Source organism: Ruditapes philippinarum, unplaced genomic scaffold, assembly GCF_026571515.1.
Source record: "Ruditapes philippinarum isolate M1 unplaced genomic scaffold, ASM2657151v2 ctg1274_1_1_1_1, whole genome shotgun sequence".
Lineage (NCBI taxonomy): Eukaryota > Metazoa > Mollusca > Bivalvia > Venerida > Veneridae > Ruditapes > Ruditapes philippinarum.
This window is the reverse complement of record NW_026863688.1, coordinates 48,224-71,116: the sequence shown is the minus strand read 5'-3', so window position 1 is coordinate 71,116 and position 22,893 is coordinate 48,224.

The following is a 22,893-nucleotide window of genomic DNA, read 5'->3' as shown; positions in this document are numbered from 1 at the left end:
TCTATGAAGTCAATACGACAGAGGTCTGATTTGTATGATGGCCCTCATTTCAAAACAGACGTCTTCCATATTGTGATATGATATTGTAATAAAATGTTTTAATTTTGTTAAATACAGCGACCGTATCGTAAATAGTGTGTGTTTTTGTTAAGTTTAAAAGTATTTGAGAATAGAAAATAATTGTTATAGTGACGAGTAAATGAGTAAAATGAGTTTAATGAGTAAAAAGTATTTTTGTTTCTAAATGAAAATACAGAATACAGGGAGATCACTCTAGCGCAATGAATAACAAAGTAAATGCAGACTCTTATCTGCAGCACCTCTTAGGCCCGCTAGCAAATGCCTTAGCGGTTACTTAATATATTGCTATAAATGATCCCAAAGGATTAGAAAACTTAAACGCCATTGCTGGTCACTGTAACGTAGAACGAACGGGTCTTCCAGAAAACATAAAAAACCATACGCAAACGCCCATTAACACCGACTTAACCGGTATACAATTATCAACACTAAAAAGTGTTGTTATCAATGGCCAAAAAGGACTAGAAAAATGTAACAAGAGTGTTGGTTAATGACATGAAGTACGGGGTAATGTTCTATGTCTACCAAGCAGCATTTGACACCTGGTGTTGTAAGTGAAAAATACGAAAATCTAATTTTCTAAGAGCACCGGGAATATTCAATACACGACAAGTTGTTCAGTACTTGTAAAGTTCTTTTTTTTATATCAAATGGGACTAATTTAAGTAATGTATCTTTTGTTAGAAATGTCACAAAATGACAAATATGTCTGAAAGAAACATATCAAATTACAAGGATGATTAAATAGTTCGTTTGATTGACATTCACATTATATTTGTTACATTTATCTAATTATTATATTTGGACAACTTTTTGTGTCTCAATACTGTTATATATTTCAGCTTTCTGATTCCAAAAAGTTGAAGTTTGAAGACAGAATATAAAACAGTGTAAAACTATACTTTTTTTTCTGCCTGTATATTTAAAACATTATTGTTTGAGTCTCGAAAGATAAAATGATTCCCTAAATATTGTATAAAATGAATAGCTTATGTACAAAGAAATTTGACGTATTTCAACAAATGCTCATTTCAAAACATTTAATAGACTAGTGATATACACTAATAGTTTATTTTTTTGTTAACTCTGGATTTAAATACTAGTAAGATACCATGTCAAACAAAAACATTAATCCGTAAAATACCTAAGTTAGAGTGATAGAGGAAAATATTCCTTGATAAATAAATAAATAAATCCAGCTGAGATAGATTAGTAAGTTTCTATGACGTGTTCTTCCACTTGGTTCTATTTGTAGTATCAAAACATTTTATAGAAGTATATGCATTTCAAACTTAATATAATAGTATAAATGTTTTACAATGTATATACTCTATTTAGTTTTTTTCAACAAAACGGGACGATACATACATATATAAAAAGACAAGATATAAAAAAGAGGATTTAATGATTTTAACTCAAAACAGACAAAGCATCGCAAAGGATCGTGTTCAATTCTGAACGTGTTTTTATATTATCTTTCGCACATTTCTACGTAATAAGTGACCCAGTTGATCTATGTAAGAACAAAAAAGAGTTTGGTAGCATGCTTCTCCTCTTGAAATGTCTCTGCAAAATCGATATCTATTTGTTCAAATTACGCGTAACAGGAAATGCACGTTAATAACATGTTGATCATTTACTTAAACATCACGTGCGATGGTGAAATAATCCGAAGTCAAACTATCAATTACGCGTGTCTTTTAGTGCTTTGTTGCACTTTTTTTCGTTCTATGCAGCTAATTTTACGAATCGTTTTCTGAAATGACATCAGTTTTATAATGCTTTATCATCGTTGTTCGACTTTAATTAGGGGAACGAATGCTATTTTTGACCATTAATGTTTCATATTTATTAAGACACTTGTGATTAATTAGAAACAAGTTCCATTCAGAAATAAAGTATGATACGTCATTGATGTATGCGATACTTGCACATCTGTACTATACGATATAACCTAATAAGACGACAGTACCGCCAACATTCTGGTCATCGGAAACGAACGCCACAAAAGAGACATTAATGTCACATTTTACTAATAATTTACCAGAAAACTATGACTTGGTACGAGACCATATGAGAGAAAAATGTAATATTAAATATATTTACGTCTGTCTGTGTCCGATGTTATAGAAATATGTCTATTTTGCAGATCAAAGATATAGATATCCGTCACAAGATGATAATGTAAAACGTATGTCAGCTGTGTCTTTTTTTTTGAGGTTTTTTTGTAACGCCGAATATCACTGGATATTTGCCGCGTCTATGTTTTCTGCAAATATGTGTATTATTTTGCTGTAAATCTTTCTGTTGTTTTTTTTCTTAACGTCAGAAACCTCAATTTTCGTTGGATACTCGTGGTGTATTCACGGATACAGTTATTATCATTTTATGTTCTGCCATATTTGTGTCAGACTTTTGTATTTGCACCGTTATCACATTATAAATACAACAACAACAGCAACAACGTCATACAACAACAACAACAACAAACAAAGAAAATCACTTCTGTACTCAGCAAAATGATATAAAAACAAGTCAATCCAAATGATTTGCTATCTGCATATTTTCCCGTAATCCGTTTAAAAATTGTTAAGGAAACAGTTTAATATGTTACGAATAAAAAGCTGTTGGCGTTTAATGACTTATATGTAAGTGTGCTCATAGATGTCATCACAGAATCTAGAAAATATTTAAAAAGAAATCCTGAAATCTTATTGAAACTCAAGCCGTATAGAGTTAACACAGTTTTACAGTTTTCTGAAGAAAAAAAAGAAAATAAGAAGAAAACAACAATAACAAATCCAAGTAAAATAATATATGATGTTTCTTAAACGTCCTGAAAAATCAAGCACTAAAGCAGGACCGTGCCAATATCAAAGTAATTACAGTGATTGAAATAGTAGTCATGTGCTCTACTTTTAACATTTCAAATACAATAAAGGACAGTATTCATTAAGGACATGTTTCGTAATTTATTCACATCTACAATAGGTAAATCAGTTACACTATAAATGATTTGTACAGTACATTATATTGAATAACTATTTCACAAAAACATGAAACATTTAATGCTTTTGCAAAATTCCAAAATAAGCTAAGCAAGTAAAAAGAGTTTTACCTTTACACCTCCGAGTATTTTCATTTAAACATTTAAGATATAAGCTGAAAATAAAACATACACACAATCAAAACAATCCACTATTTTAAACATTCGCATCGAAGCTCTTAATATCTTAATAATCAGTATTTTGAAAATTCGAAAGAAACAGTATGTCTTTGTTGAGCATGAGAGTCTAGGTTTTTACAACGGTAAGTCCATTGGGTGTTTTTATCATTATTTAACATTGGTAAGGTATATATAAGAATCGTCATATGTAATTTCAATTTAAATCATAGTAACAATTGTAAAAAAATAATATTTTACATTAAATTTATACCATAAATTAATTTCACACGCCTCATGTAAAATAAATTATTTCCTTGGGTATATATATAAAGATAAAATTCATCGCTAATGCTGTTTTGCATATTTCACTTGACAATGATGCGATCTTATATAATAGCAATACCATAACATGAAATGTTATCTTAAAATCTATCACAATATGTTTGTAATATTTCGTTATCATATTTTATCTAAATAGATAAATCATATTTTAAATGATATAAAACGTTGTTTAAGTCTTGTTTTATTGTTAACCTTGACATTTAACATTTACAATAAGTTTAATTTCACTTTCACCAACTTTATAGAAGATATTATAGACAAGTCCTACATAAGAAAATGATGTAAAATGCCAGTCATTGTAAATAATTGGTCACCAATAAATTTCCAAGAAAACCATGAGACATAATTAATGACAAACATGAATTGGAAATAACTGATCATGTTTCTTAGGTAAATAGATGTTGTAAATGCCAACTATACTAGTACTTTATTCTGATTAAACATACAATCAGAGAGAAAATCGATCGGATAATTTCAAGGAAAAATATCAGATTTCCAACTTTCTTAATAACAGTTCGTTTGACGTAACAAACTTTTAATTTGACCATTGCTATGTTCAGATGTTCATGTGGTTTTTACGAAATACTGCTATTTAGATGTAAGCTCAATCGAACCAAGACTGCAACAATTCAGGTTTGGTCTTGTGGTCTCCCATCAACATTATCATTTTATTTATTTTTTTGGCTTCATTTTTAAAATATTTGATTTTAGATAAATAAGTACCTTTTTCGAATGACTTCGTTTATTATAAATAATTGTGTCTTAAAGGTGGTATTAAATGTTTAGGTTTCTTTGTGTTCTTTTTAATTAAATTACACAAAATGCATGAAAATGATGGTCACTTCTAAATCTGAAAAAGAAATCTTTGGGTTTTTGAGAATGAAAAACCTCCATTCTAAGTTTAAGTAAAACATGACAACCTTAAGGAACGCCTTAGTTAGCATCATTGACCATATTGCTGACTAAGTTTAATTCATTTTGTTCGTGGACAGCCTTGGAAACTGCAATCCCTGACCTAGCACCGGAATAAGCAAAATCAATTCATGGTTTGAAATGAAACATCTTTAATTATTCAATGAGTCAATGGTATCGAATTAGAACCGTGTACGAGTGTGCCTGTTTATTACGAATTTTGGTGATTACAGATTATTCCCTCTTGATTACCGATCTATATTCTAGTTTAAAAAACCCAATATCAAGCATACGATTTTTGAGGCTTTATATTACGGTAGACGTTCAGGTTATTACTGTGGGTTATTAGATTGCAGCTGACCTATTAGATTGGCGTTATTCTTAACAAACTGACATTAATAGACAAAAATACAATTCAGTTTAAATTGATCTACAACGTCAACATCGTTTGATTAGCAATTAAGCCATTTGACCAATTAAAGCAACAATTATTTCTTATATCTTCATTTAAATCTAATTAAACAACAAGTGTTAAGTGCTGTGTGGCAGCCGTAAAATATTGCCCCATACTTAACTTCAATCTTGTTATATTTTCTGGTCCTTGGGGATCATCGAGTCTGGCAATTTTTAAGTGTTCATAATTGAATTACCGCTTTAGTCAGTACTTGACTAAAGAACTTATTAGTAAATGATTTTTTTTTCAAAGGATAAGTTGTGTATTAATTGCTTGATTGTACATATTGCCATTTTTTCCGTTAGGATAAAGGACATGTGAATTACAATGGACCTACTTTTTTCTTTGTGAAACTGTTCTCTTAATTAAAAAAACAACATTAAAAGAGTGCTTACATTAAGGTAACATTTGTTTTTAGTTGTTAAATTTTCAAATCGGTTTTTTTTGCCCTCCCTTAGTAATGTCAAATTCCCTATTCAAAACAAATTTTATAAAAATTAAAAATTAAATTAAAAGAGCTCAAACTCCCCCACAAAAAAAGAAAAAACTAACGTTCGGAATAAATTTTGGTTTGAAGAGAAAAAATTTACATTAAAACAAAGTAGCGGGATCTTATCTAAAATTTTAAAAAAGGAAGTGTCGAAAAAAAAGGGGAAGAATTTAAAGATTGAGACATTAGTAGGTTTTCAGTTGACAAATTTGTAAGTAGAAAAAACTGGAGCTTCATCATTTAAAACTAAACACAAATAGGGAACAGCCTGCACACAAGGCATACGAATTATTATTTATATTATTAACTGGAATCGCCTATAGACCTACACAGTACATTATATTTGATAAGCTTTTGTTTTGTTTGTTTTGTAGTGACTCTCTTCTTGTTGTTGACTTTTTTACTTTCAATTATTTTTTTTCTCCTTTGATTTTTCTTCCATCTTATTTTTTTTTATTTCTTCGCACCTCTCCTTGTTTTGAAATATTTATTTTTCTTATATACATGTATTTAAAAGATAAGTTTCCATCAAAATCTAAATTTTATGACAGTCTGCTCTTTCTATATTTAATACAATAACATGTAAAAATAGTCTGCTAGATAAAGTTTACCGCACCCATAAATCATTTTCTATTTTATAGACATTTAATTGTTCCGTAGCGAGCATTTACTTCTTTCTTGATCTGCATATCCTCTTTTATTATACTAGTTAAAAGCATGTGAAGAATGTTAGAATTGATGCAGATTAAATGTTGTTTTAATATCACCTATATGAAAATGAACTTCAGATTTATCTTCGACATGCTTTTAATACATTTAAACCAATTCGTTGTCCAAATGTTTATTTCGAGTATCAGATTTATTGGTGTTTACAACAGCCCATACTGTATACGCCAACAAACTGCTTGGGGGCGATTTGTTTAAAAGGTAAGGAACGCAAACCATTCCACTAGAAAGTAAAGTTAAGCGGTTTCATGATAAATAATGTCTTACTGGCCAATTTACCATTGGCCTAGTGGTTAAGGCGTCTGCCTTCGGATCGGGAGGTCGAAGGTTTTAGCCCCACGGGGGAGCGTTAATTCAAGGATGAATGGGACTCGTTTCCGAAATGGCCGCTTCGTGAGCCGCGAGGTAAGTTAAAATGAAAGTGGTTACCGATTTCTATCCGCCTGGCGCCTGGCATAGTGGTAGGGAGGTACATGGTATGTAAGCAAAAGGTGTCTCATAAGTCAGAAATGGCTGGCCCTTTCAGTAGGGGTGACACTATAATAAACAAGACCTTTACCTTTTACAGCTACGAGTATTTTTATTTATGAGGTAAAATCTGCATGCTATAACATTTTCACTTGTTTGCTAGATCGTTGTGTTTTACTTGCTTACTTGTCCAGATTATTACTCTCTTGACATTTAATAAAAACTTTGTAGCGTAATTAAACAGTTTTTACCTTTATATTGAATTTCCATTTACTATTCAACAAACCTTTGATACAGCGTACATTATCTGGAGTCATTCCGTGCAATTAATCAACATATTAAATGATTCTATTTGTTTATTGATCGTTGTTTGATTGTTATTAGTTGTTTGAATGTTACTTCTGCCTATTGTTGTTTCTTATCTGAGAAAAAAATTCGCGTCTCCATTAAGAACTGAAGTAATTATGTAAGTAAACGTTATTGATGCTTATGCTATTTGTACAGCTATATTATAACGAATACAACATAAAGGCCAAAATTGTGGCCATCGGAAACGAATGCCATTACAAAGTCATAAATGTCACATTTTACTAATATTTCATCGAGTTTGTACGAGACCATATGGGAGAAAAAAAATGCAATATTAAATATATCAACGACTGTTTGTGTCGGACGTTATGGAAGTATGTCTACGTTCCAGGTCAAAGATATATATCCATCACAATATGATAATGTCAAACGTATGTCGGCTATGTTTTTATGTAACGTCGATTAACAATGGGCATTCGCCACGTCTATGTTATCTTTATGAACAGCTTCTGCAAGTTCCTGAAGAATTTTGCTGTAAATCCCGCTGTTTGTAATACTAAACGTCGCAAGCCTCGATTTTCATTGACTGATCGTGGCGTTTCTAGGTTCTTTATACAAGGCTACAGTTATTGTCATTTTTCAGCCATATTTCTTTATTGCTAACTGACTTGTCTTGTATTGCACCGTCATGGTAATATAAACAACAGCAACAACAACAACAACAAAACAACAACAATACAATATCAAAATATTGTTTTTACATAAAACAAGACATTGCAAATGATTGGTCGTCTGCGCATTTAAAATTGAAATTAATTTCAAAATTGTTAATGACATTTTTGTATATGTTTCCTGACGTAGGGTTGTTGGCTTTGAAATGAGTTATATGTAAGTATGTTTTTAGATATCATCACAGAATCCAGAAAATATTTAAAAAGAAATCCTGAAATCTCATTGTAACTCAAGCCGTATAATATTAACACAATTTTACAGTTTACCTTTTTTTCTAACAAAAGAAAACAACAACAAGACATCCAAATGAAATAATAAATGATATTTCTTACACACACTGAAAAATCAAACACCGAAGCGGGACTGTGAAAATATCAAACTAATTTAAGTCATTAAATTATCAGTCATTTGCTCTACTCAGTACATGTACATTCCACACATTTGCAATACAATGTAAGACGGTGTTCATTAAGAAATATTTGGTATTTCATTCACATCTAAAATAGGTAAATCACATACACTTTAAATGATTTATTCGGTAAATGATATAGATTAACTATTTCTCAAATAGGGGGAAAAAACAAGAATATAAATCATATACTCCAATATTTCTGTGTTTCTGTTATCATTTTCCTAACAAACAAGGCACTTATCGTTGCCTCATGCTTTATGAATCATATACTAATTTTTATATGACTCGTACATTTTACATTGTTTGCAAATGTCCGTATTGCATACAGAAAAAATGAACGCTTCCTCCTACGCGTACAGAAAATGTTAATGCAAAATAAATCATAAAACATAAAACATGATGTTTTATTTCATAGGAAAGTAGACAATATATACCAACCTTTATAAATACCATATGTCAAGTTTAACAGGCGACGAAAATAATAATAATACAATATCGTGTGATAAAATATTCTTCTCTTTTCATCTGCAGTAAAGTTGTAACGTTATTATATTTGTTTCTGTCATATTTCTATACTACCGAATTAAGATAATATTTTTTTCATCCTCTGCTCGTAAACAGTAAAACCGTGTAAATATAAAGTCATTTAATGATTAGTCATGTGCTCTACTTAATAAATTCCACACACTTTCCACTTCTTCTATCATATACCTTGTCCATGATAGTTGAATATCTTTCGTTTATTGCTTTGCTGGTTTATTGTCAGATTTTAAAAGCATTTAGCAATCATAAGCTTTTTCATGGGTTATCCCCAGTACGCCACTTTACACCAACACTTTTGTTTTAGTACCATTTTTCTTGTTGAAATGTTGACTTCTGCATAAACTGAGTGTTTAAGTAGTCGGCATGGACTTCTTTTGTTGCACCACTTTAAAGTTATTTTACGCAAGTTTTTTTATAACAAGACCATGAAACATGAGGTTACAATGTTTTACTTTTTTAACAAGGGAAAATTCTTGCTATAAAACAAGGGCTCTCCCAAAAATTTGTCAAAAAAAATGTTTTTTTGTGCAATTATTTTAGAACGTTTTTTTGAGCGTTCACAAACTAGTAAGGAAAAATTACCTGATTCCTTTGTTGATCATTAGTCAGATATTACGCTTACTCACGAACTATACTGTAACCAGTTTATCTTTTTTAAATAATTTTTTTATTTTTTATTTAGAAATTTAAAACAAGACCCCGGGAAAAAAACGTTGAAGATCGCAATCCTTTTCTTGTTTAGAAAATATAGTTTCAAAAACGATTTCGATAGGAAAGAAAAAAAAACATTAACATTAAATATTTATAATAATATTTATAACGTTTTGGGACTTTTTGTGTATCTAGTTTAAAATATCAGTTGAAAATGAATCATGTACAGGGTAAAACAATCGTCTAAAATTTTAGAATATTTGCATTGATGCTCTTACCATTTACTTTAACATTCAATATTTCCTATGCAGTTACGACAGACATAGTGTGTCTTTGTTGAGCATGAAGCTCTGTTTTTTTTTAAAACTCAAACTTTAACTAGTGAAATCGATTGAACAGTATAATTATTATAAAATATTTTGATCATTGGTCATCGTCCTATGTCATTTCAGTTTAAATCACAGTTACAAAAGTATCACATTATAAAATTAAACCTCTATAATGAATAATTATCACACGCTTTATGATACGATGATGCGATTTATATAACAAATACCATAAAATGAAATGTGTCTTGAAATTTATCATAATGTTCTTGTAATAATGTTCGTTATCATATTTTTTTAATGGATTAATCATATTTTCTTAAAGGATGTAAAACGTTTTTTAAGTATTGCTTTATGGTGTACCTTGACTTTAGCATTTAGAATATGTTTAATTTCACTTACATCAACTTTACAGAAGATATTATAAACAGGTCTTACATAAGAAAATGATGGAAAATGCCAGTCATTGTAAATAATTGGTCACCAATGAATTTCCAAGAAAATCATGAGACATAATTAATGACAAACAAGAATTGGAAATAACTGAGCATGTTTCATAGATGAATAGATAATATTAATGCAAACTATACTAGTACTTTACTCGTACTCGGATTAAACATAAAGTCAGAAGGAAAATCGATCAGATAAAGAATAAGTTTGGAAGGGAACTACATTCAAACTCCAAACTTGCTTAATAGCATTTTGGTTGATGATATCAAATTTAAAATAAGTCCATTGCTATGACCAGATGTGCATCTTCTCATAAACAAATTGTGTGGCTTATATGAAATACTGCTATCCAGATGTCGGCTTAATCGAACAGAGACTGCAACATTCAATTATTTGTTCTTTTTATTTTAATAACTAAAGTACCTTTTCCGACGCAATATGTATGACATAGCTTATAATAAGTTATTCTGTCTAAAGGATGGTCTTAAATTTTTGGGTTTATTTTTGTCGCCTTGAACTAAATTACACAAAATGCACAAAGACGGTGGTCGCTGTTACATCTGACAAATATTTAAGTATTTGTGTATGAAAAACCTCTATCTAGTTTTTCAGTAAAACATGACATCCTAAAAGAACGCCTAAAACAGCGGCATTGAACATATTGCAGACTCGGTTTAATTTGTTTTGTTCATGGACAGTCGTGGCAAATGCAATCTACGATCTAGCACCGGAATTTGCAAAATAAACTATTTCAACAATAACAAGGTTTTAAGTAAAACATCTAAAACATACAAAAACATGAACTGATGTGTAAATTGCATCGGAATAATATCGTGTAGTGTGCATGTATATTGCAAATTTATCTGTTACCAGTTTGGTGATTACATATTTTTTCTTTTTTTATTACCGATATAAATTGTAGTGTGGTAGATAAAGCAAATATCAGGTAAATACAAAACATTCGCTTTATGAGGGTTTGTTCACGTTTTACATTACGATACTTGTTCAGGATTATTACTGCGGACTATGAGTTTGCAGTTGACCTATTAAATTGCAGTTGTTCTGACCAATCTGACGATAATATTAACAAATGCCATTAAGCTCATCTTTGACCTACAATTTCAGCATCGTCTAAATAGAAATTCAGTCATTTAAACGATTGCAGCAAAACTATTTGTTTTATCTTCATTTAAATATAATTTAACAGCAGGTGTCAAATGCTGTGTGGCAGCAGCAAAAACTGCCACCGTACTTCACTTCAACGTTGTTATATTTTTCTGATCCTTCGGGCTGATTGAGTACCGCACTTTTAAGTATACATAATTTAGTACCGCACTTTTAAGTATACATAATTAAGTACCGCACTTTTAAGTATACATAATTAAGTACCGCACTTTTAAGTATACATAATTACATACCGCTCAAGCTGGTGCTATCGTTGCTCTGTTTTTTATCCCTCATGTACAGACTCAATCAAACGGAATCTGCAATTTTCATGTACTTTGTCCTGTTTTAATGCTAGCGAGGATGATATTTCCAGATATAAATATGTGATCAATACTGTATCAAAGAACTTATTAATAAATTGAATTTTTGTAAAAAGGATTAATTGCATGACTGTACATTAAACCATTTTCTCCTTCAGAATAAAGGACGAACATGTGATTTATTATGTTGTAGCAATGAACCGATTGTGAAACTGTTCTCTTAATAAACACAAAACAGATTGAAAGATTTGTTATTCTTAAATATCGGGTTTCTTAATTTACATCGCCCATTCCATTACTGTACATATCAAATACTCGCCTATTTAGAAACGAGAAATTATACAAACTTTTCAAAGCTACATAACAAAACACATCAATGTTTTCAATTAATTTGTTTCTCCTTCAATTCCATCTAGTAATTCCATTTCCTCCCATCTCTCCTTGTTTTGATATATCTATTTTTTTTTCTTATAAACATGTATTTAAAAGCTTAGTTATTTCTGTTTAAAACCATTAAAATCAACATTTTATGACAGTCTGCTCTTTCTCTATCTAATACAATAAAATATAAAAAATAGTCTGCTAGATAAAGTTTATTGATCCTATAAATCTGTACATTTTCTATTTTTTTCTTTTTGAAATTTTATTATTCTCTGTAGCGAACATTAACTTCCATGTTGGTCTGCAAATCGTCTTTTATTATAATAGTTTAAAGCATGCATAGAATGTACGAACTGATGCAGATTTGATGTTGATTTATTATCACCTATATCAAAATGAACTTTAAATTTGCCATTTACATGTTTGAATACATTTGGATCAATTCCTTGTTCTTAAGTTTATTTTGAGTCTCACTACGCCACTTGTGAGAATACTGTTTTTAAAGCCCACTCCATGAAATAAAATTTCGTCTAACACACAAACAAACAAATATCCTCTATGGAATTATCTTTAATCTTTAAATATATTTTTTTCGACTCGAAATAAAGTAAAGATTTCGTTAATAATAAGTTGTTGTGTCTAAAACATGGTATTTAATGTTTGTTTCTTCTGTTGCTTTGAACTCAATTACACAAAATGCATAAAGACGGTGGTCACTATTAAATCAGCAAAAATCTTTATGTATTCGCGTATGAAAAACCTCTTATCAAATTTTCAATACAACCTGGCATCCTTAAAGAACACCTAAAACAGCAGCATTAAATACATATTGCTGACTTAGGTAATTTCATTTGGTCATGGACAGCCGTGGAATATGTAATCTACGATCTGGCACCTAAATTAGCAAGATGAATCATTACAACCGTTACATTACCATGGCTTAAGAAATTAATCTATAAACATTGAGAGTGACAGATAATGTGTGAAGATGTATAGAAATAATTTCGTGTAGGCAGTCACATGATGTGCCTGTATGATAATGGCGCTTGATGACCAATCATTATCTTTCTAGTTATCAAATAGGTTAAAAACGCTTTAACATTCATGACAATAAAATATCTGATAAAAGCTGTTTTAAATTTACTTAAATGCATATTTAATATTAAACTTCACCTTAAATGCATAAATTAATCTAAAATTAAAATTCACGTTGCTGTTATTTGTAACTGACGATGTAAATTATAGTATCAAACGAATATAAAATATACACTTTTGGAGATTTTGTTTCATCTTTATCCTACAGTATTTGTTCAGGTTTATTACAAACTATGGATTACTACTGTATAACACAAACGGATATATGATTTCCGAAACGTTTTGTTTACCTTGAAGATTGTATTTGTTCTAAAAAACTGACATTAATAGAAATACAACTAAACTCATCCTTGACATACATTGCCAACATCATTCAATTACATATTCAGTCACTGGAACAATTAAAGCAAAGAAAACACAATTATTGCAAAGGAAATAATGTCTTATATTTTCATTCAGTCTGCTTTAATGTGTGATAATCTAGAATAAAAACGTTTTCTGTATAGAGGAAAAGTCGTGTATGGATTGCTTACATGTATATTATACCATCTTTCCTTCTGAAACGGCAGCAAGCATGTGTCTATCAATTGGCTGACTTAGTTTCTTTGTAAACTGTTCACTAAATATATACAAAAGAAAATATCAAAGAAAAATGTTAAGTTGTGAAAAAGCAGGTTTACTAAGAGATTTCCGTCAACGGTCCCCTTGTTGTATTCGTCTATTTAGACAGGTAACAAGCATTGTCATCAAAGTAACATAAATAATATTACCTCAGTTAGTAACAGAAGTAAAGTACAAAAACAACCTTATTGAAATTTTATGTCAAATAAGCAGGTTCGCATCTGTCAACATTAAAGTGGAAGAGTCATTAAAAAGAGCAATAATTTGTTACGTACTGATTTACATAAACAGATTTCCAGTTGACACAATTGTAAGTAGGAAGGCATTTTTCATGACAAGGGGGCCTGGGGACAGAGCTGTATCGTCACATGACAGCTACCAATCAATTGCTTGTCAAACCTAATAAATAAAAAAAATTATATACCTACAATTAAGCGTTCAAGAAATGATATCTAGCGAATAACACGAGCAACAATTAGATATGATCAACTGTAGTTTCATCATTTAGAACCAAACAAAAAAGGGAAACGTCTGCACACAAGGCGTATTGACTATTCAAAATAACAAAGATTCAATTGTTTAACAGAAATCGCGTACACATTACATTGTATTTGATAGCATTTGTTTGGGTTTTTTTGTTGTTTTTTTTGTTTTGTTTTTTTGTAGTGACTGTTTTTTTTGCTGTATTTGTTTTCTTTTCTTATCAATTATTTTATTCTCCCCTCGTATCTTTCGATTTCCTCTCATCTCTTCTAGTTTTGAAATATTTAACTTTTTTATAAATTTAAAAGCTAAGTTTTTTTCTGTTTCATACCATCAAAATCAAAATTTTATGACAGTCTGCTCTTTCTCTATTTAATGCAATAAAATATAAAAAATAGTCAGCAAGATAAAGTTTACTGCACCCATAAATCTAAACATTTTCTATTTGATTGACATTTAATTATTCCCAGTAGCGAGCATTTACGTATACTTCCTTGTTGGTCTACATATCGTCTTTTATTATAATAATTTAAAACATGTTAAGAATGTAAGACTTAATACAGATTAAATGTTGTTTTATTATTACCTATTTTAAAATGAACTTTACATGATCAGGCTCAATCAAACCGAGCATGCAACATTTTCAATTTTGACGTGTTGGACTTTCTTTAGGGATTCTGTTTTGACTATTTTATATTTGTCCATCACATGTTTTGAATACAATTGAACCAAAATAGAACATTTCCTATATGTATTTCATGGACATTAAATTATTCCCTGTAGCGAGCATTTACTTCTTTGTTGGTCTACATATCGTCTTTTGTCATAATAATTTAAAGCATGTAAAGAATGAAAGACTTAATACAGATTAAATGTTGTTTTATTATCACCAATTTTAAAATGAACTTTACATAAATAGGCTCAATCAAACCGAGCATGCAACATTTTCAATTTTGACGTGCTGGATTTTCTTTAGGGATTCTGTTTTCACTATTTTATATTTGTCCATCAGATGTTTTGAATACATTTGAACCAACATTCTTTCTCCTAATCTCAAGTTTAATGGTGATGGTAGATCTATTTTTAGGCAAAGTCCGATACTGGGTACCTAAACAAAGTGCTTAGGTCAATTTGTTTTAAAGCCATTTCAGTTGATTATGTCTTACTTGCTTTTAACGGAGGATATTTCGCTAAATATTCATGATAGTTCCTTTTCATTATTTTTGCTGACTTTTGCTTGACAAAAATGTTGTATTCAAGAAATTACTTGCTTACTTGTCCAGATTATTACTCTCTTGACATTTTAATTAACACTTTGTAGCGTAATTGAACAATTATTAAATTAATATGAAACATGTACCTTTATAGTCCATTAACTATTACGCATACTTTTGATGCAGTTTACATTATGTAGGGCAATTGCATGCAAATCTGTTTATTTGGCATTACGAATTTGATATGTGTATAATGTCATGTATCACATTACTGAAGACATAAATCAATACAACAAATGCTTTACATTGTTCAATTATCGTTGTACGACTGTTATTAGCTGTAGGAATGTTATTTTTGTCAATTGACGTTTAATAGCTATTAGGAAATTCGCGTGAAGAAAGAGCCAAGCTCAAGTCATATTCAAGAATAAATGCAACTTTTAAAAAGTATTTCGTGCTAGTATTTAACAAGACCAAGAAATGCTTGCTAATGCACGATAGATGAGGTTACAACGTTTTTCATTTTAAACTAATGGCAATTAATTGCTAAAAAATCAAGCCTTGCAATTCAATGTCATAAAATAAAATGTTTGTGAAATTTGAATTCTTCAAAATCAATATTGCAGCATTCACGTAACCCGTAACCGGAAATTCACCGGAGTTCCCTGCTGTCCATTTGCCAGTTATTACGTAAACTCACGAAATAATCTGTAATTAGACTAAAGTATGGTTATCTTTTAGTTATGAAAGTCTTGCTAAGAGAAAATATTATAAAAATTGCTTATAAAGAAAACAAAAGAACAAAACTACAAAAAAGATACATATTTATATCGTTGTAGAACTACTTGTGGTGTCCCATTTTCTTATTATCTTTTTTAAATGAAACATGCACACAATGAAAACAATCGTCTACTATTTATAATATTCGCACTGAAGCTTTTATCTTAACATCAAGTATTTTATACGAAGGTACGATAGAAATATGTCTATGCTGAGGACGTAATTCTAACTTACTCTTTACAAGATAAATCTATTATACGGGTTTCTTAATCTGTTTATTTTAAGTATGCTATATGTAAGCATCGTCCAACGCAATTAAAGTTAAGGTTAAATCATAGTTACAGTATTACATATTACATACATTTAAATATATATGATAAAATAAGATCGCATGCCTTATGTTAAAAATAAGTTTCATTGTGTATTATAGATCAAAAGCTAATTTTCATCGCTAATACTGTTTTGCCTGATTCACTCGATGATGATGATGCGATTTTAGAGCAAATACCATAAAATGTTATGTTTTCGTGACATTTATCATAATGCTCTGGTAATATGTTCGTTATCATATTTATCTTAATAGATAAATCATATTTTAAACGATATAAAACGTTTTTTTAAGTATTGTTTTATGGTGTACCTAGACATTTAAAATTTACAATATGTTTAATTTCACTTTCATCAACTTAACAGAAGACATTATAGACATGTCCTACATAACAAAATGATGGAAAATGCCAGTCATTGTAAATGATGGGTCACAAGTGAATTTACAAGAAAACTATAAGACGTAATTAATGACAAACATGAATAGGAAATAACTGATCATGTTTCTAAGATAAAAAGATGCTGCTAATGCAAACTATACTAGTATTTCATTCTGATTAAACATATAATCAGAAGGAAAATTAATCAAATAAAACCTTAGTTGTGGGGAAACAATTTCAAATTCCAAACTTGCTTAAAATCCTCTAACACAATTCTTTATGGTTTTAAATCATAGATATGATGCTCAAATTAAGATTTATCAATACTGTAGGTTCCATAAAGATATCACCGAAGTTAACATTTCATATAAATAAAGGAAGGTAATAAAATTTTCTTTTCTATAAAGTTTAACCCATTACGTTATATACGCGCCTTTTAACGCATTATTCACCCCTCCCCTTTTTGTTGTCTCAAATGGTGAAAAAATGCCTTATTTAGGCCCCCAACACTTGTTTTTGTTTGAGAAATGTTGTTAAAAAAGTGATATCTTTTTCGGCGCGGCCCCAACCAAAAGATACACCAGGGGGTTGCCAGAAGGGAGATGTGCCCCCTTCTGTTTGGGGGGGGGGGTTGAAGGGGGGCGGAGTGATTTTTGGCAATTTTGAGATGTCCCCTCGTTGCCATGGTAACAGAAAATTTAAGCCTGAGCATGTTGTTGCAAGGGCAATGGTCCAGTCAACATTTGTGCCAAGTTTGATTAGTGTTGAAGCAATGTTTATAGTATTATAGCAATTTGAACTTGTAACGGGAGACTTTTCAATGAAAACAGCCATTTTTCACAAAATGCTCATGAAGTAATGGGTTAAGTCAAATTTGACCATAAGAAATGAATGCATATATTTAAATGATTACATACAATAATGCATAAATATTTGCAGTACATATTTTAAATATTCTTCGATGTTTGAAAATTGTTTTATTGCATAATTTTGTACATATATATAATTTCACTTAGTGTGGTTTACCACTTTGATTACAACATACAGGATCTTTAATAGCATTTCGGTTGATGATATCAAAACTTTGAATTGGACCCATTGCTATATTCAGTTGTACATATCCGCTTCATCAATTTATGTGAGTAGTGGCTTTTATTAAATACTGCTATCCAGATGTCGCAACGTGTTAGTTTTTGTTCCGTGGGCAACCATAACATTACAATTTTTCTTTTTTGCTTAAATGTTAAAATAGTTATCCGACTCGAAATAAATTACAGACTTAGTTAATAATAAGTTATTACATCTTAAAAATTGTCTTTAATGTTTGGGTTTAACACCAAATTACACAAAATGCACGAAAATGAGTGTCACTATTAAATCTGTAAATCTTATTAAGTTATTTCGTACAAAATACGTCTATTCAATGTTTCAATATTAAATGACATCCTGAAACAACGCTTAGAACAGTAGCATTGAACATATTGTTGACTCAGTTTGATTTATTTTATTCATGGACGGACGTGGAAAATGCAATCTACGATCTAGCACCGGAATTAGATTAGCAAAATAAAATATGTCAACAATTACGTGGTTTTAGATAAACAAGAAATCTATAAACATTCGATGTGACAGTTAATGTGTGAAGTTATATCGTGCAGACATACACATGATGTGCATATTATTACAAATTTATCTAGGACCAGTTTGGCCATAAAAGTTAAGTTAATTCTTTTTTGATTATCGATATAAACAAAAATCAATATATGATTGCTTTAACGTTTTGTATACCTTTAAGATTGCAGTTGTTCAAAAAATCTAACATTAATAGATACAAATACAATTAAACTCATTTTTGACCTACAATGTAAACAATATTAAATTAAAAATTCAGTCATTTGAACAATTATTATAGCAAAAGAAACACTGTTTTTTGGTTTCAGTCACAGACACTTGGGGTTTGGAGCTCAAAACGCCTTTAAAATCCAAATAAAATGCATATTTGTCAATCCCAGCACATGTATTTGAAAGCAAAGTTATCTTGACACCTGTTAAGTAAACGTGCATTAAATTACGTAGAAATTGATTTACCATTTTGGTTATGATATAACGTATCACATTACTTATGCAGCTGCAGTTATACAAAGAAAAATTATCAAACAATATCTCTGTATTTATCATAAAAGCGCATAAATGAAATATGATATCTCACAAGAGACAATGATCAAATAATCGGATGTCTTCGTTCATAGCCGACTGAAGATGGAAACCAGTCGGCTATGAACGAAGCCATCCAATTATTTTGTTCTCAAACTTAAAAGCGCTGCGCATTTTGCACACGGCAAAGCTGGGGCAAAGTTTGAATTTATGGAAAGATTTTGTCAATAGAGAGAAACGGCGATAATCTTGATGTTTATTTCGGCTGTTGCGTTGTTTATATTACCGTTGAAGTTTAAAATTGACCATCATTGTGAAGAATTATATCTTTTGTGTCGATGGACCAAAGGATTATGTGAAAATATTGGAAATGGAATAAAATACATGGTGATTATGGCGGTAGGGGTGCGGATTTTTTCCGGCGAACATTTTTATCTAGTGTATTATTATAGATGTTGAAATATGATTTTTTTCAAAACGACTTATATTAAGTTTTTTTGATATATATGATCAGTACATGTGCTGGGATTGACAAATATGCATTTTATTTGGATTTTATAGGCGTTTTCAGCTCCAAACCCCAAGTGTCTGTGGTTTCATTCAAATGTAATTCAATATGTTCAAAGAACATATGTAAATAAATCGAATTGTGTACACAAGATACGGTGTGTATTATTTGCTTAAATATACATTATGAAATTATCATTGTTTCCTTCTGAAGAAAGGACATGCATTAGTTTTATGATGTTGTAACAATGGGCTGACTTAGTTTCTTTGTGAAAATGTTCTCAAAATATGTGCATGTACGAAAACATTTAAACATTTTTTTGTTGTTTTTTCATAGCAGGTTCGATTTAAATCGGCAATTTTCACTCATAACCTTGTTGTACATGTCAATGTACTTATCAAAGTTACCTTAAAAAAGTTATTAACTGGCCACAGAAGAAAGGACAAACAACCTTATTGAATAAACGTTTGGGTTTTACGGAAAGAACAACTGGACATCATATTTTAGTAGGCAAGTTAGCATCTATCAAATTCAAAAATGGAAGTCGGAAAAAGAGCAGTAATTTGTTAAATATTGACTGACATTAGTAGGTTTCCAGTTGACACATTTTGTAAGTAGAAAAGCAGTATCATGACAAGGGGGAAGCGTCTCGTCACATAGCAGCTACCAATTATTTGTGTGTCAAGCCTTATGACTGACAATTATTTCCCGTATATACCGACAAACAAGCGTTCAAGAAAAGCTTGCTAAAACCACGGGAAACAAGAAAGATAAACACAAGGACACAGTCACTTAGAACAAAACAAACGACAGGAAATCGTCTGATGTCGAGGCTCAATTTTTACTTATATTTTGTTAAGATTTACACATAAAGGAAAAAAGTGCTACTCGGTCAAGTAAACATTACATATATAGAAAGCCTTGTTATGTTGTATTCATAGAAATATTTGAACATGTAAAACATAGTAAAAATATGCAGCGTTTTTTATCCTGTTTTATTATTGGACTCTACGTTACAAGATGAATAAGGTATTTTATATTAACTTAATTGCCAATACTTAAAATGATGAAGATAATATATTTCTTAAAGCGGTGCATGGGTGCATGAAAGGTTATTCAAATCACTGACTGCAATTTTCATGTTTTGTATATTTGTTCTCAATTATTCCAGACGGTACTGAATATTGACATACATTTTCTGGTACAATGTTCCTTTTTTGGGATTTATGCGACTAAGTGCAGCTGTGTCCGATTTTTAATTGTGTGGTTTGCCTGTTCGAATACTGCCTTGTTTATGCCTTGTTTCTGTCACCCTCAAGAAAGCGTAAGATAGCAAAGGTGACAATGTTGCAGATTCGAATTGATTGAGTCTTATCATGGACGGTTGTGGGAAATACAAGCATGATAAATCATAATCTTCGGTATAAGCATCGCGTGAAGTCAGTCAAGCCGGTGCTAGGAGGCGTGAAAAATATTACACATATCCCTCATGAACATACTCTATCTATCAAACCGAGTCTGCAATGTTCGCGTAATTTTGTTGTGATTAATGTTTCCGAGATATCACTTTGTTTCCAGATTTTTTAACTTAATTGTTGCACACCTCCCACTTGAAAGTCGATGTTTAACCAATAATAAACCATTATAGAGATTCTATCTAAAGATGCTCGACAATTAGTTACCATTTCGCGATATTAAATATATATTTGTCTGAATGTTATATATAATTGCGTGTTGGATGGTTATTAAAAAGCAATAAAGAACATTCGTTATTTCCCACCCTCTGCAAGAAAATAAGTGGAAGTGAAATGACAAACTCTTCAGTAAAACACCGAGTTTTGTATAGTCGTCGGTGTATTGAGCGTTGTCTTAGAAATATTTTCTTTGAAGAAAGAAAATGTGAAATCAATCGTTCAGTGCGCCGCTAGGTAATTTATCGGTCGTCATGTTTGGCCGGGTATATTTAGGGGCTGCGGTCAGTGAATGTCATACTCGCTTCCATATTTTGTCTGCGTTTATTTTTCTTAAGTATAAAGCATCTCGAAAAAGGGAATTTATTGAAAACTTATAATAGAAGTCGTTTTTACTCGAAGTTATATGTACTAACAATACGGTTTAAACATCTGTATTTACTTTTAATTGTCAAATAAAATCAATGTTTTTTGTAAAAACATCGAATTAAATAATTCCTCGCAAATGTTTTTGTTCATTGTATATATTCGGTGTATAGACTTGCCACTTTTCGCAAAGACATCATCTTTTAAAACTTTTTCATGTCTCAGACATATCAATTACAATTACTCGAAACATATCTGTTGTACGCAAACATTTATATACGAATTTGTAAATTGATTCAACGTATTCATCGAATATTACTCTATTCAGTGAAAATACTCCTATTAAGGTCGCATCCACGAATATGTCTAACGTCAACATAGACTAGGATATTTAGAGATTGAGATCGCAATTGTCTTTCCAGACATCTGCAAATGGTATTAGTATATCAGATGATTATTTCCAGGTCTGTCTAGACACGTTTTTAACAAGTACCTGTTTAACTAAACATGTGCAGAATGGCCGCAATTGAAGCCATTAAATAATAATAATGCTCGTATAGAGATAACTGAATTCATATAGAACGCCTAGAACCATAACAATGAAATTGTTGCAGGCGGCTCGGATTGATTCCGGTGAGTAGTGGAAATTGCAAGCTGCCGTGCCCCTAACACCAGATTAACTTGAATTCATTTAAACATGAAAATTGACTTTTTGAACATAACGGACATCTGCATATGTTTTAATGCGGTATTCAAAAACCAGTTCCGTCGGATTTGTATTCTTTTTTTCTCCTGAGTTTACTGTTTGATATTAATACTAACGCTAGTAAATTCGTGAGCACAGACATTAATCTGACTTTTGGTTTACTACAGCATATTTTGAACAGTTACCTAACTGTCCCTGTACGTTTTGACGACAAGTAGCACACAACCCCAATACTGATTACTTTTTGTGCAGTTCATGCTTTTTTATTTTCACATTCCAGCGTAACTGGATATACAGGAACCAATTGTGGATTTCTTATTTAACTTACTTGCAGAAACGAAATATTATTGCTTTGAAACACGTGTATTTTACTAGTTTCATTTTAATCAATATCAAACATAGAAATTTGTTTAAGAATAAAAAGCCTACAGATAATTTTCCAACCTTTCCTAAATGCTTAAAAGAATTGATAATATGCAAAAAAAATGTTTTATGCTCTTTTTAGTCGGCACTAAATTTAATTGGTCTTTTGCAGTTGAATGCTGGATCGCCTAAGTTCCATCCTATTAGTTCGATTAAGCTGATATTGCGGGTGATGCATTTCGTAACCGATGATTTCCCTTTTCAATTTCTACTCA